Here is a 14,689-nt window from a genome sequence, read left to right on the forward strand (position 1 = left end):
ATCTCACATGGTCCAGGATGTGAGGCAGAGGCATTGATTTAAGAGGAGCTTGGGTCAGATCTACCTGCTGATCTTGGAGTGTCTCCTAGAGAGTCAGGAGGCAACTGGAACTCACTCTAGGCATGTAGACACGGGCAGCAGCCATTTATTGGAGATTGTTCTGCATGGAAACAGATGCTGGCAAGTGCCATTTGGGAATCCTCCCTCTAGCTTATTAGCATTAGGACCTTGCCCTGTCTGCCAGCCTGTAGGCACAAGTACTAGGATGCCTCAGGCCAAGCAACTAGCCAGGTGGGGACCAAGCCCCACCCACCGCAGGCAGGTTGCCTTAAGACCTCCTGAGCCCAAGCCATCCCAGGACTTGACCCTGTCAACAAAAGAGATCCAGCCCTAAATACCAGTGTTAACAGGCGCAAGCCCAGGAACCCCTAGGGCTCTGCAGCCAGAGATCCTAGGACCCAACTCTGCCCACCAGTGAACAGGCATCAGCCCTAGGACCCCCCAGGGCCCCAGACCCACCCACCAGCAGGCTGACACACCAACTCCAGGACCCCCAAGGTCCCCTATAATTGGAGACTCTGAGACTCAGCTCCACCCAACCAATGGGCAGACACCAGCCCTGGGACCACCCCAGCCTCATGGTCTACAGTGGCAGGACCCAGCCCACCTACCAACAGGCCAGCACCAGTCTTAGGAACCTCCTGGCCCTGGTCCCACCCACCAGCAGACCAACACCGGTTCTGAGACATCTTGGGCCTCTCAGCCAGCTGCCATGGGATCCCACCACACCCATCAGTGGGCCAACACGAACTTTGGGACACTCTGGACCCCGAAACCAGCTGTGTTAGCACCTGGCCCTGCTCACCAGTGGGCCAACACCAGCTTCAGGACACCCAGCGCCCTGCACCCATAAGTGGGTTCTTCGAAGCCTGAAACCTTCCCACCAGCAGGTGGACATGAGCCCTAGGATCACTGCAGCCCCATAGCCTGCCTTGTCAGGACACAGCCAATACACCATAAGGCCTGCATCAGCCCCAGGACACCAAGCGTTCTGGACCTGCCCATCAGCAGGCCAACACCAACTCTGAGATACCTTGATTTTCTCAGCCAACTGCTCTGGGATCCAGCGCCACTCACTAGTGGGCCAGCACTAGCTTTGGGACACCTAGGAAATTGCAGCCAACCATGTCAGGAAATAACCCCACCCCCCAGCAGGCCAACACTAGACCCTGGAATCCTAGCCCCACAACCACCCAGCCCCAGAAACTGGCTCTGCCCACCAGTGAGCCAGCAGTAGCCAGGGTTTATCAGCCACCCAGCCCTGCCAACCAGTGACAGCAGCTTCTGCACAAGGCAAGGCCTGGTAACCAACTGGACCAGAGGCCAGTCATGCCTGCAAGACCACCCAACTAGTCAACCCACCACAAGAGAAAGACACACACAGCCCACATAGAGAGCACACCTAGAGCATATTAGCTCTGGTGACCAGAGGGAAGTGTGTTGCTGGGATGCATAGGACATCTCCTACACAAGGATACTTCTCCAAGATTTGGAAACATAACCAACCTACCAGATACATAGACATAAACACAGAGAATAAGGCAAAAAAAAAAGGTGAGAGGAACACATTCCAAATGAAGGAATGAGATAAAACCCCAGAAGAAGAACTAAGAGAAGTGGAGACAGGCAATCAACCCAATAAAGGGTTCAAGGTAATGACTGTAAAGATGATCAAAGAACTTGGGAGAAAATGGATGAACAAAGTGAGATGTTTAACAAAGAAAAGATATAAAAAAGAACCAGAGCTGAAGAATACAATAACTGAAATAAAAAATGCACTTGAAGGAATGAAGAGTAGATTAGAAGATACAGAAGAACGGATCACTGAGCTGTAAGACAGAGTAATGTAAATCACTGAACCTGACCAGAAAAAAAAAACCATAAAAAGAAATGAGAACATTTTAAGAGACCTCTGTGACAACATCAAGCATACTAACATTTGCATTATAGAGGTCCCAGAAAGAGAAGAGAGAGGAAAGGGGGTAGATAACATATTTGACGGCACTGTAGCTGAGAACTTTCCTAACCTGGGAAAGCAAACAGACATCTAGGTCCAAGAAGCACAGAAAGTTCCAAATAGGATCAACCAAAAAAGTGCCACCCCAAGGCACATTGTAATTAAAATGGCAAAAGTTAAAGAGAGAATATTAAAAACAACAAGGGAAAAGTAACAAGTTACACATAAGGGAACTCCCATCAGGCTATCAGCTGACTTTTCAGCAGAAACCCTGCAGGCCAAAAGCCAGTGGCATGATATATTTAAAGTGATGAAAAGGAAAATCTACAATGAAGAATACTCTACCCAGCAAGGCTTTTATTCATATTTCTTGGAGAGATCAAAAGTTTTACAGACAAAAATGTGATCAAGACAGCAGAATAGTAGGACATGAAGTTCACCTCCTCCCACAAATACATCAAAAATACATCTACACGTGGAATGATCCTCACAGAATATCTACTGAATGCTGGCAGGAGACCTCAGACTGCTGAAAGGGCAAGAAAATCTCCACATAACCAGGTATGACAAAAGAAAAAAAAAAGTGAGAAAGGAATCAGGATGGGACCTGTGGCCCTGGGAGAGAGCTGTGAAAGAGGAAAGGTTCCTGCACCCTGGGAAGCCTGCTCACCAGCAGGGAGATCGTCTGGGAAAGAAGAGCTTCAGAGCCTCAGAGAAGAACACAGCAGCCAGAGTGGAGGGAGGACTGCACAGATGGTCAGTGCTGCCACCCTGCACTCCCCAGCTTGAGACACTCATTCACGAGTATGGGTGGGGGCTGGGTGCTGGAACTCAGGCTTTGGAGATCAGACCCAGGGAGAAGACTGGAGTTGACTATACAGAAATGGCCTGTGAGGGCTGGAATCTGGTATGACTGCAACTGAGGGTGTACACAGAGGAAGCCCAGGTTGCCTTAGAGACCAGTGCCATTGCTTGAGGGGTGCGTGGGGGGGCAGGACCTGTCATTGTAGCCTTTTTCCATATTTGCATGCTCACAGAGGTCAGGACACCTCCTGCACAGGCTGGAGGGGCGATCATGAACAGTCACTGCCCACCTGGACTCCAGGAGTGGATTTTACACTTGTCAATATACATGCATTTTGTCAACATATATGCACATGATATGGGAGCACCCAAATACATAAAACAAATACTAACAGACATAAAGGGAGAAATTGACAGGAATACGATAATAGTGGGAGACTTTAACACCCCATTCACATCAATGGACAGATCTTCTGGACAGAAAATCAATCAGGCAACAGAGATCCTAAATAATACAATAGAACAGTTAGATTTAATTGATATTTTCAGGACATTACATCCAAAAATACCCAGAATACACATTCTTTTCAAGTGCACATGAAACATTCTCTAGGACAGACTACATACTAAGGCACAAAACAAGCCTCAACAAATTTAAGAATATAGAAATTATCTCAAGCATCTTTTCTGACCATAACAGCAGGAAACTAGAAATTAACCACAGAAAAAGAAAGGAGAAAAAAACAACTACATGGAGACTAAACAACATGCTACTAAAAAACCAGTGGGTCAACAATGAAGTCAAAGAGGAAATTAAAAAATACCTTGAGACAAATGAAAATGAAAACACAACAACACAAACTCTATGGGATGCAGCAAAAGCAGTTCTTGGAAGTTCAGATACAGGCCTTACTCAAAAAACAAGAAAAAATCTCAAATAAACAACCTAACCTACCACTTAAAAGAATTAGAAAAAGAAGAACAAACAAAACCTAAAGTCAGCAGAAGGAGGAAATAAAGATCAGAGAGGAAATAAATACAATACAGATTTAAAAAAACAATAGAAAAAAATCAATAAAAGATCTGGTTCTTTGAAAGGATAAACAAGATTGACAAAAACCTCTGGCCAGGATCAACAAGAAGAAAACAGAGAGAACCTAAGTAAACAAGTAAGAAATGAAAAAGGAGAAATAACAACTGATACTGCAGAAATACAAAAAAACCTAAGGGAATACCATGAACAATTATATGTCAACAAATTCAACAACCTAGAAGAAATATATGCAGAAAACTATAAGACTGAAGAAAGAAATTAAAGATAATACAAACAGATGGAGATATATACTATGTTCTTGGATTAGAAGAATCAACATTGTGAAGGTGACTATAACACCCAAAGCAATCTACAGATTCAATGCAATCCCTATCAAACTACCAATGGCATTTTTCACAGAACTAGAACAAAACACTTCACAATTTGTATCGAAACACAAAAGACCCTGAATAGCCAAAACAACCTTGAGAAAGAAAAATGGAGCTGGAGGAATCAGGGTCCTAGACTTCAAACTATACTACACAGCTACAGTCATCAAGACAGTATGGTACTGGCACAAAAACAGAAATATAGATGAATGGAACAGGATAGAAACTGCAGAGATAAACCCACGCACATATGGTCACCTTATCTTTGATAAAGGAGGCAAGAATATACAATGAAGAAAAGACAGCCTCTTCAATAAGTGGTGCTGGGAAAACTGGACAGGTACATGTAAAAGAATGACATTAGAACACTTCCTAACACCATATACAAAAATAAACTCAAAATAGATTAAAGACCTAAATGTAAGGCCAGACACTATCAAACTCTTCGAGGAAAACATAGGCAGAACGCTCTATGACATGAATCACAGCAAGATCCTTTTTGACACCCTCCTAGAAAAATAGAAATAAAAACAAAAACACAAATAAACAAATGGGACCTAATGAAACTTAAAAGCTTTTGCACAGCAAAGGAAACCATAAACAAGACCAAAAGACAACCCTCAGAATGGGAGAAAATATTTGCAAATGAATCAACTGACAAAGGATTAATCTCCAAAATTTACAAGCAGCTCATGCAGCTCAATATGAAAAAAACAAACAACCCAATCCAAAAATGGACAGAAGACCTAAATAGACATTTCTCCATAGAAGATATACAGATTGCCAACAAAGACATGAAAGGATGCTCAAAATCCCTAATCATTAGAGAAATCCAAATCAAAACTACAGTGAGGTATCACCTCACACAGGTCAGAATGGCCATCATCAAAAAATCTACAAACAATAAATGCTGGAGAGGGTATGGAGAAAGGGGAACCCTCTTGCACTGTTGGTGGGAATGTAAATTGATACAGACACTATGGAGAACAGTATGGAGGTTCCTTAAAAAACTAAAAATAGAATTACCATATGACCCAGCAATCCTACTACTGGGCATATATCCTGAGAAAACCATAATTCAAAAATTGTCATATACCACAATGTTCATTGCAGCACTATTCACAAAAGCCAGGACATGGAAGCAACCTAAATGTCCATCGACAGATGAATGGATAAAGAAGATGTGGCGCATCTAATACAAAGGAATATTACTCAGCTATAAAAAGAAACGAAATTGAGTTATTTGTGGTGAGGTGGATGGACCTAGAGTCTGTCATACAGAGTGAAGTAAGTCAGAAAAACAAATACCATATTTTAACACATATATGTGGAATCTAAAAAAAAATGGTTCTGAAGAACCTAGGGGCAGTACAGGAATAAAGATGCAAACGTAGAGAATGGACTTGAGGACATGGGGAGTGGGAAGGGTAAGCTGGGACGAAGTGAGAGAGTGGCATGGACATATGTACACTACCAAATGTAAAATAGCTAGCTAGTGGGAAGCAGCCGCATAGCACAGGGAGATCAGCTCGGTGCTTTGTGGCCACCTAGAGGGGTGGGATGAGGAGGGTGGGAGGGAGACGCAAGAGGGAGAAGATATGGGGATATATGTATACGTATAGCTGATTCATTTTGTTATACAGCAGCAACTAACACAGCAGTGTAAAGCAATTATACTCCAATGAAGATGTTAAAAAAAATTTTTTGACAACCTAGAAGTAATGGACATTTTTCTAAAAACATAGAGCCCATCAAAACTGAATCAAGAAGAAATGGATACAGCCACTATGGAGAACAGTATAGAGGTTCCTTAAAAAACTACAAATAGAACTACCATACTACCCAGCAATCCCACTACTGGGCATATACCCTGAGAAAACCATAATTCAAAAAGAGTCATGTACCAAAATGTTCATTGCAGCTCTATTTACAATAGCCAGGAGATGGAAGCAACCTAAGTGTCCATCGATGGATGAATGGATAAAGAAGATGTGGCACATATATACAATGGAATATTACTCAGCCATATAAAGAAACGAAATTGAGTTATTTGTAGTGAGGTGGATGGACCTAGAGTCTGTCATACAGAGTGAAGTAAGTCAGAAAGAGAAAGACAAATACCGTATGCTAACACATATATATGGAATCTAAGAAGAAAAAAATGTCATGAAGAACCTAGGGCTAAGACGGGAATAAAGACACAGACCTACTAGAGAATGGACTTGAGGATATGGGGAGGGGGAAGGGTAAGCTGTGACAAAATAAGAGAGTGGCATGGACATATATACACTACCAAACGTAAAATAGATAGCTAGTGGGAAGCAGCCACATAGCACGGGGAGATCAGCTCGGTGCTTTGTGACCACCTAGAGGGGTGGGATAGGGAGGGTGGGAGGGAGGGAGACGCAAGAGGGAAGAGATATGGGAACATATGTATATGTATAACTGATTCACTTTGTTATAAAGCAGGAACTAACACACCATTGTAAAGCAATTATACTCCAATAAAGATGTTAAAAAAAAAAGAAATGGATAATTTGAATGGACCGATCACTAGAAGTGAAACAGAATCTGTAATTAAAATCTCCCTACAAACAAAAGTCCAGGACCAGATGGCATCACAGGAAGATTCTACCAAACATACAAATAAGAACTTATACTGATCTTCTCAAACTCTTCCCAAAAAATCGAAGAGGAGGGAACAGTCCCAAAGATATGATATGAAGCCAGCATAACCCTGATACCAAAACCAAAACAAAGACACCACCGATAAAGAAATTCCCAGGCCAATATCTTTGATGAATACAGATGCAAAAATTCTGAACAAAATATTAGCAAAACAAGTCCAACAACACATAAAAAATATCACACACCACAACCAAGTGGGATTCACCCCAAGTTCAGAAGGAAGGTTCAACATATGCAAATCAATCAATGTGATATACCACATAAACAAAAGACAAAACCCACATGATCATCTCAATCATTTGATGAAATTCAACATTCTTTTATGATAAAAACTCTTACTAAAGTGGATATAGAGGGAACATCTCAATATAATAAAAGCTACAACAAACCCACAGCCAATATAATACTAAATGGTGAAAAACTGAAAGCCTTCCCACTAAAACCTGGAACAGACAAGGATGCCTACTCTCAACTCTTCTATTCAACATAGTATTGTAAGACCTAGCCACAGCAATCAGACAAGAAAAAGAAATAAAAGGTATCCAAATTGAAAGAGGTTAAATTGTCATTATATGCAGATGATATGATACTATATATAGAAAACCCTGAAGACTCCACACAAAAACTACTATAACTGATAAACAAATTCAGCAAGGTAGCAGGATACAAGATCAACATACAGAAATCGGCTGCATTCCTTTACACCAACAATGAAATATCAGAAAGTGAATGTAGAAAAAAAAAAAAGCACCACATTTTAAACTCAGACTCCCAAAACTAAAATACTTAGGAATAATCTTGACCAAGGAGGTGAAAGATGTATATGCTAATAACTATAAAACATTAATAAAGGAAACTGAAGATGACTCAAAGAAATGGAAAGATATCTCACGCTCTTGGCTTGGAAGAATTAATATTGTTAAAATGGCCATATTATCCAAAGCAATCTACAGATTTAATGTGATATCTATCAAATTACCCATGACATTTTTCACAGAACTAGAACAAATAATCCTAAAATTCATATGGAACCATAAAAGACCAAGAATTGCTAAAGCAATCCTGAATAAAAAGAGCAAAGCAAGAGGCATAACCCTCCCAGACTTCAGACAACACTACAAAGCACAATAATAAAAACAGCATGGTATTGGCACAAAAACAGACATATGGATCAATGGAACACAACAGAGACCCCAGAAATAACCCACACACATACGGTCAATTAATCTTTGACAAAGGAGGCAAGAATATACAATGGGAAAAAGACAGTCTCTTCAGCAAGTGGTGCTGTGTAAGTTAGACAGCCACATGTAAAACCAATGAAGTTAGAAAACATGCTATTGCCACACAAAAATAAACTCAAAATTGCTTAAAGACTTATTATTTATAAGACATGACACCATAAAACACCTAGAAGTGATCATATGCAAAACTTTCTCTGACATAATTGTACAAATGTTTTCTTACATCAGTCTCCTAAGACAGTAGACATAAAAACAAAAATAAACAAATGGGACCTAATCAAACTAACAAGCTTTTGCACAGCAAAGGAAACCATAAACAAAATGAAAAGACAACCTACAGAATGGGAGAAAATATTTGCAAATGATGTGACAGACAAGGGCTTAATTTCCAAAATATAGAAACAGTTCATACAACTCAACAACAAAAAAACAACCTAATCGAAAAATGGGCAGGAGACCTAAACAGACACTTCTCCAAAGAAGAAATACACATGGCCAGTAGGCACATGAAAAGATGCTCATCATCACTAATTATTAGAGAAATGCAAATCAAACCTACAGTGAGGTACCACCTCACACTGGTAAGATGGCCATCATTAAAACGTTTACAAATAACAAATGCTGGAGAGGGTGTGGAGAAAAGGGAACCCTCCTACACTGTTGGTGGGAATGTAAATTGGTACAGCCACTATGCAGAACAGTATGGAGGTTCCTCAAAAAAACTAAAAATAGAACTAGCATATGATCTAGCAAACCCACTCCTGGGCATATATCCAGACAAAACTATAATTCTAAAAGATAAATACACCCCTATGTTCATAGCAGCACTATTCATAATAGTCAAGATATGGAAGCAACCAAAATGTCCATAGACAGAGAAGCAGATAAAGAAGATGCGGTACATGTATACAATGGAACACTACTCAGCCATAAAAAAGAACAAAATAATGCATTTGCAGCAACGTGGATGCAACTAGAGATTATCATATTAAGTGAAGTAAGTCAGAGAAGACAAATACCATATGATATCACTTATATGTGGAATCTAAAATATGACACAAAGGAGCCTATCTATGAAACAGAAACAGAATCACAGATATAGTGAACAGACTGGTGGTTGCCAAGGGGGAGGGGTTTGGGGGAGGGAAGGAATGGGAGGTTGGGGTTAGCAGATGTAAACTTTTATATATAAAATGGATAAACAAGGTCCTACTGTATAGCACAGAGAACTATATTCAATATCCTATGATAAATCATAATGGAATATTCAAAAAGAATTTATCTGTATGTATAACTGAATCACTTTGTTGTATAGCAAAAATTAACACTATCAACTATACCTCAATAAAGAATATTTTTTAAAAAGTTTTACAGACAAGCAAAAGCCAAAAGTGTTCAGCACCACCAAACCAGCTTTATAAGAAATGTTAAAGGTATTTCTTTAAGCAAGAAAGAAAAGGCCACAGCTATTAGGAAGGTTAAAAGACCAAAAATGGTAAAATCATCTATACCTGCATAAGTAGTTCAGGAATCAACAAAACAAGAAGATGTAAAATATGATGTCATAAACAGTGATTATGTAGAAGGGGAGTAAACATGCAGGGTTGTTAAAATGCATTTGAAATTAAGAGATCAGCAATTTAAAATAATCATAGATGTATGCATACACACACACATGCACACACACACACAAGCTTGCTACATATAAACTTCATGGTAATCACAGACCAAAACTCTATAACAGATACACACACAAAAAAGAGAAAAGAATTCAAACATAACACTAAAGATAGTCACCAAATCACAAGGGAAACAAGCAAAAGAAGAAAGGAACAACAACAACAACAACAAAACCTAGAAAAATAACACCAAAGGAATTAACAAAATGGCAATAAGTGCATGACTATCGATAATTGCTTTAAATGTAAATGGAATAAATACTCCAATCAAAAGACAGAGTAGCTGAATGGATACAAAAACAAGACCCATCTATATACTGCCTACAAGAAACTCACTTCAGATCTAAAGACACATACACACTGTAAGTGAGGGTATGGAAAAAGGTATTCCATGAACATGGAAATCAGAAGAAAACCAGGATAGCAATACTTATATCAGATGAAATAGAATTTAAAACAAAGATTGTACAAGAGACAAAGGATATTACATAATGATCAAGGGAGCAATCCAAGAAGAAGATATAACAATCGTAAACATATGTGCACCCAATATTGGAGCATCTAAATACATAAAGCAAATATTAAAAGATATAGAGAGAAATTGACAGTAACACAATAATAGTAGGGAACTTTAACATCCCATTTACACCAATGGACAGATCATTTAGGTGGAAAAGTTAATAAGGAAACACTGGTCTTAAATAACAACTTAGACCAAATGGACTTAATATATATAGAACTTTACATCCAAAAGCAGCAGAATACACATTCAAGTACACAAGGAACAGTTTGCAGTATAGATCACATGCTAGGACAGAAAACAAGTCTCAAAGATTTAAGAAAATTGAAATCATATCAAGCATCATCTTTTCTTGCCACGACACTATGAGACTAGAAATCAACTGCAAAAAAAACACAAACACGTGGAAGCTAAACAATATGTTACTAAACAACCAGTGGACTACTGTAGAAATCCGAGAGGAAATTTTAAAATACCTGGAGACAAATGAAGACAAAAACACTACAATCCAAAATCTATGCAGTGCAGCAAAAGCAGTTCTAGAAGAGAAGTTTATACCAAAATAAGCCTAAATCAGGAAACAAGAAAAATCTTATATAAACAACCAAGCCTACATTTAAAGTAACTAGGAAAAGAACAAAAAAACCCAAAGTTAGTAGAAGGCAAGAAATTATAATAGAGCAGAAACAAATGAAATAGAGATTTTAAAATACACAAAAGAAATGATCAATGAAAGTAAGAACTCTTTCTTGAGAAAGATAAAATAATAGATAAGCCTAGGGCCAGACTCATTAAGAACAACAAAAAAAGAGGGGGGCAAATCAAATTCAGAAATGAAAAAGAAATTACGACTGACATCACAGAAATGCAAAGGATCATAAAAGAACACTTTAAACAAGTATATGCCAATAAAATGGACAACCTAGAAAAAATGGACAAATTTCTACAAATGTACAATCTCCCTAGACTGAATCAGGAAGAAATAGAAAACATGAACAGACCAATTATCAGTAATGAAGTTAAATTAGTAAGTAAAAGAAAAAAAACCTCCAAACAAAATCCAGGACCAGATGGGTTTTTAAATTTTATTTCTTTTTATACAGCAGGTTCTTATTAGTTATACATTTTATACATATGAGTGTATATATGTCAATCCCAATCACCCAATTCATCCCACCACCACCACGACCCCCCCTTACTTTCCCCCCTTGGTGTCCATACGTTTATTCTCTACATCTGTGTTTCGATTTCTGCCTTGCAAACCGGTTCATCTGTAACATTTTTCTAGATTCCATATATATGCGTTAATATACGATATTTGTTTTCCTCTTTCTGACTTACTTCACTCTGTATGACAGTCTTTAAGTCCATCCAGGTCTCTAAAATGACCCAATTTCATTCCTTTTTATGTCTGAGTAATATTCCACTGTATATATGTACCACATATTCTTTATCCATTCATCTGTTGATGGGCATTTAGGTTGCTTCCATGACCTGGCTATTGTAAATAGTGCTGCAATGAAAATTGGGGTGCATGTATCATTTTGAATTATGGTTTCCTCAGGGAATACACCCAGTAGTAGGATTGCTGGGTCATATGGTAATTCTATTTTTAGTTTCTTAAGGAACCTCCATACTGTTCTCCATAGTGTCTGTATCAATTTACATTCCCACCAACAGTGCAAGAGGGTTCCCCTTTCTCCACACCCTCTCCAGCATTTGTTGTCTGTAGATTTTCTGATGATGCCCATTCTAACCTGTGTGAGGTGATACCTCACTGTAGTTTTGATTTGCATTTCTCTAATAATTAGTGATGTTCAGCAGATTTTCATGTGCCTCTTGGTCGTCCGTGTGTCTTCTGTGGAGAGATGACTATTTAGGTATTCTGCCCGTTTTTTGATTGGGTTGTTTGTTTTTTTAATATTGAGCTGCATGAGTTGTTTATATATTGGAGATTAATGCTTTGTCCATTGCTTCATCTGCAAATATTTTTTTCCCATTCTGTGGGTTGTCTTTTCGTCTTGTTTATAGTTTCCTGTGCTGAGCAAAAGCTTAAACTATTCATTAGGTCCCATTTGTTTATTTTTATTTCCATTGCTGTAGGAGGTGGGTCAAAAAAGATCTTGCTGTGATTTATGTCAAAGAGTGTTCTTCCTATATTTTCCTCTAAGAGTTTTATAGTGTCTGGTCATTTTAGCTCTTTAATCCATTTTTTTTCTTTAATCCATTTTGAGCTTATTTTTGTGTATGGTGTTAGGGAGTGTTCGAATTTCATTCTTCTACATGCAGCTGTCCAGTTTTCCCAGCACCACTTATTGAAGAGACTGTCTTTTCTCCATTGTATATCCTTGCCTCCTTTCACAGACTAGGTGACCACAGACTAGGTGCGTGGGTTTATCTCTGGGTTTTCTATCCTGTTCCATTGATCTATATTTCTGTTTTGGTGCCAGTACCATAGTGTTTTGATTACTGTAGCTGTAGTATAGTCTGAAGTCAGGGAGACTGACGGATCCAGCTCTGTTTTTCTTCTCAAAATTGCTTTGGCTATACAGGGTCTTTTGTGTTTCCATACAAATTGTGATTTTTTTTTGTTCTAGTTCTGTGAAAAATGCCATTGGTAGTTCAATAGGGATTCCACTGAATCTGCAGATTGCTTTGGGTAGTAGAGTCATTTTCACAATGTTGATTCTTCCAATCCAAGAACACGGTATATCTCTACATCTGTTGGTATCATCTTTAATTTCTTTTATCAGTGTCTTATAATTTTCTGCATACAGGTCTTTTGTCTCCTTAGGTAGGTTTATTCCTAGGTATTTTATTCTTTTTGTTGCAAAGGTAAATGGGAGTGTTTCCTTAATTTCTCTTTCAGATTTTTCATCGGTGTATAGGAATGCAAGAGATTTCTGTGCATTAATTTTGTATCCTGCAAATTTACCAAATTCATTGATTAGCTCTAGTAGTTTTCTGGCAGCATCTTTAGGATTATCTATGTACAGTATCCTGTCATCCACAAACAGTAACATTGTTATTTCTTTTCCAATTTGGATTCCTTTTATTTCTTTTTCTTCTCTGACTGCTGTGGCTAGGACTCCCAAAACTATGTTGAACAATAGTGGGAAGAGTGGACATCCCTGTCTTGTTCCTGATCGTAGAGGAAATGCTTTCTGCTTTTCACCATTGAGAATGATATTTGCTCTGGGTTTGTCATATATGGCCTTTATTATGTTGAGGTAGGTTCCCTCTATGTCCACTTTCTTGAGAGTTTTTATCACAAGTCAGTGTTGAATGTTCTCAAAAGCTTTTTTTGCATGTATTGAGATGATCATACGGTTTTTATTCTTCAATTTGTTAATATGGTATATCACACTGGTTGATTTACATATATTGAAGAATCCTTTCATCCCTGGGATAAATCCCACTTGATCATGGTGTATGATCTTTTAAATGTGTTGTTGGATTCTGTTTGCTAGTATTTTGTTGAGGACTTTTACATCTATATTCACCAGTGATATTGATCTGTAATTTTCTTTTTTTTGTAGTATCTCTGTCTGGTTTTGGTAACAGGGTGATGGTGGTCTCAGGGTGATGGTGGTAGAATGAGTTTGGGAGTGTTCCTTCCTGTGCAATTTTTTGGAAGAGTTAGAGTTTGATAGAATTCGCCTGTGAAGCCATCTGGTCCTGGACTTTTGTTCGCTGGAAGATTTTTAATCACAGTTTCAATTTCATTACTTGTAATTGCTCTGTTCATATCTTCTATTTCTTCCTGGTTCAGTCTTGGAAGGTTATACCTTTCTAAGAATTTGTCCTTTTCTTCCACGTTGTCCATTTTATTGGCATAGAGTTGCTTGTAGTAGTCTTGTAGGATGATTTGTACTTTTGCAGTGTCCATTGTAACTTCTCCTTTTTCATTTCTAATTTTACTGATTTGAGTCCTCTCCCTCTTTTTCATGATGAGTCTGGCTAAAGGTTCATCAATTTTGTTTATCTTCTCAAAGAACCAGCTTTTAGTTTTACTGATCTTTGCTATTGTTTCCTTTGTTTGCTTCATTCATTTCTGCTGTGATCTTTATGATTTTGTTCCTTCTTCTAACTTTGGGTTTTGTTTGTTCTTCTTTCTCTAGTTCCTTTAGGTGTAAGGTTAGATTGTTTGAGATTTTTCTTGTTTCCTGAGGTAGGATTGTATTGCTATATACTTCCCTCTTAGAACTGCTTTTGCTGCATCCCATAGGTTTTGCATCATCATGTTTCCCTTGTCATTTGCCCCTAGGTATTTTTTTATTTCCTCTTCGATTTCTTCAGTTATCTCTTGGTTATT

The sequence above is a fragment of the Monodon monoceros genome, unplaced genomic scaffold, assembly GCF_005190385.1.
Source record: "Monodon monoceros isolate NGI ecotype Baffin Bay Population unplaced genomic scaffold, NGI_Narwhal_1 Super_Scaffold_7, whole genome shotgun sequence".
Taxonomy (NCBI): Eukaryota; Metazoa; Chordata; class Mammalia; order Artiodactyla; family Monodontidae; genus Monodon; species Monodon monoceros.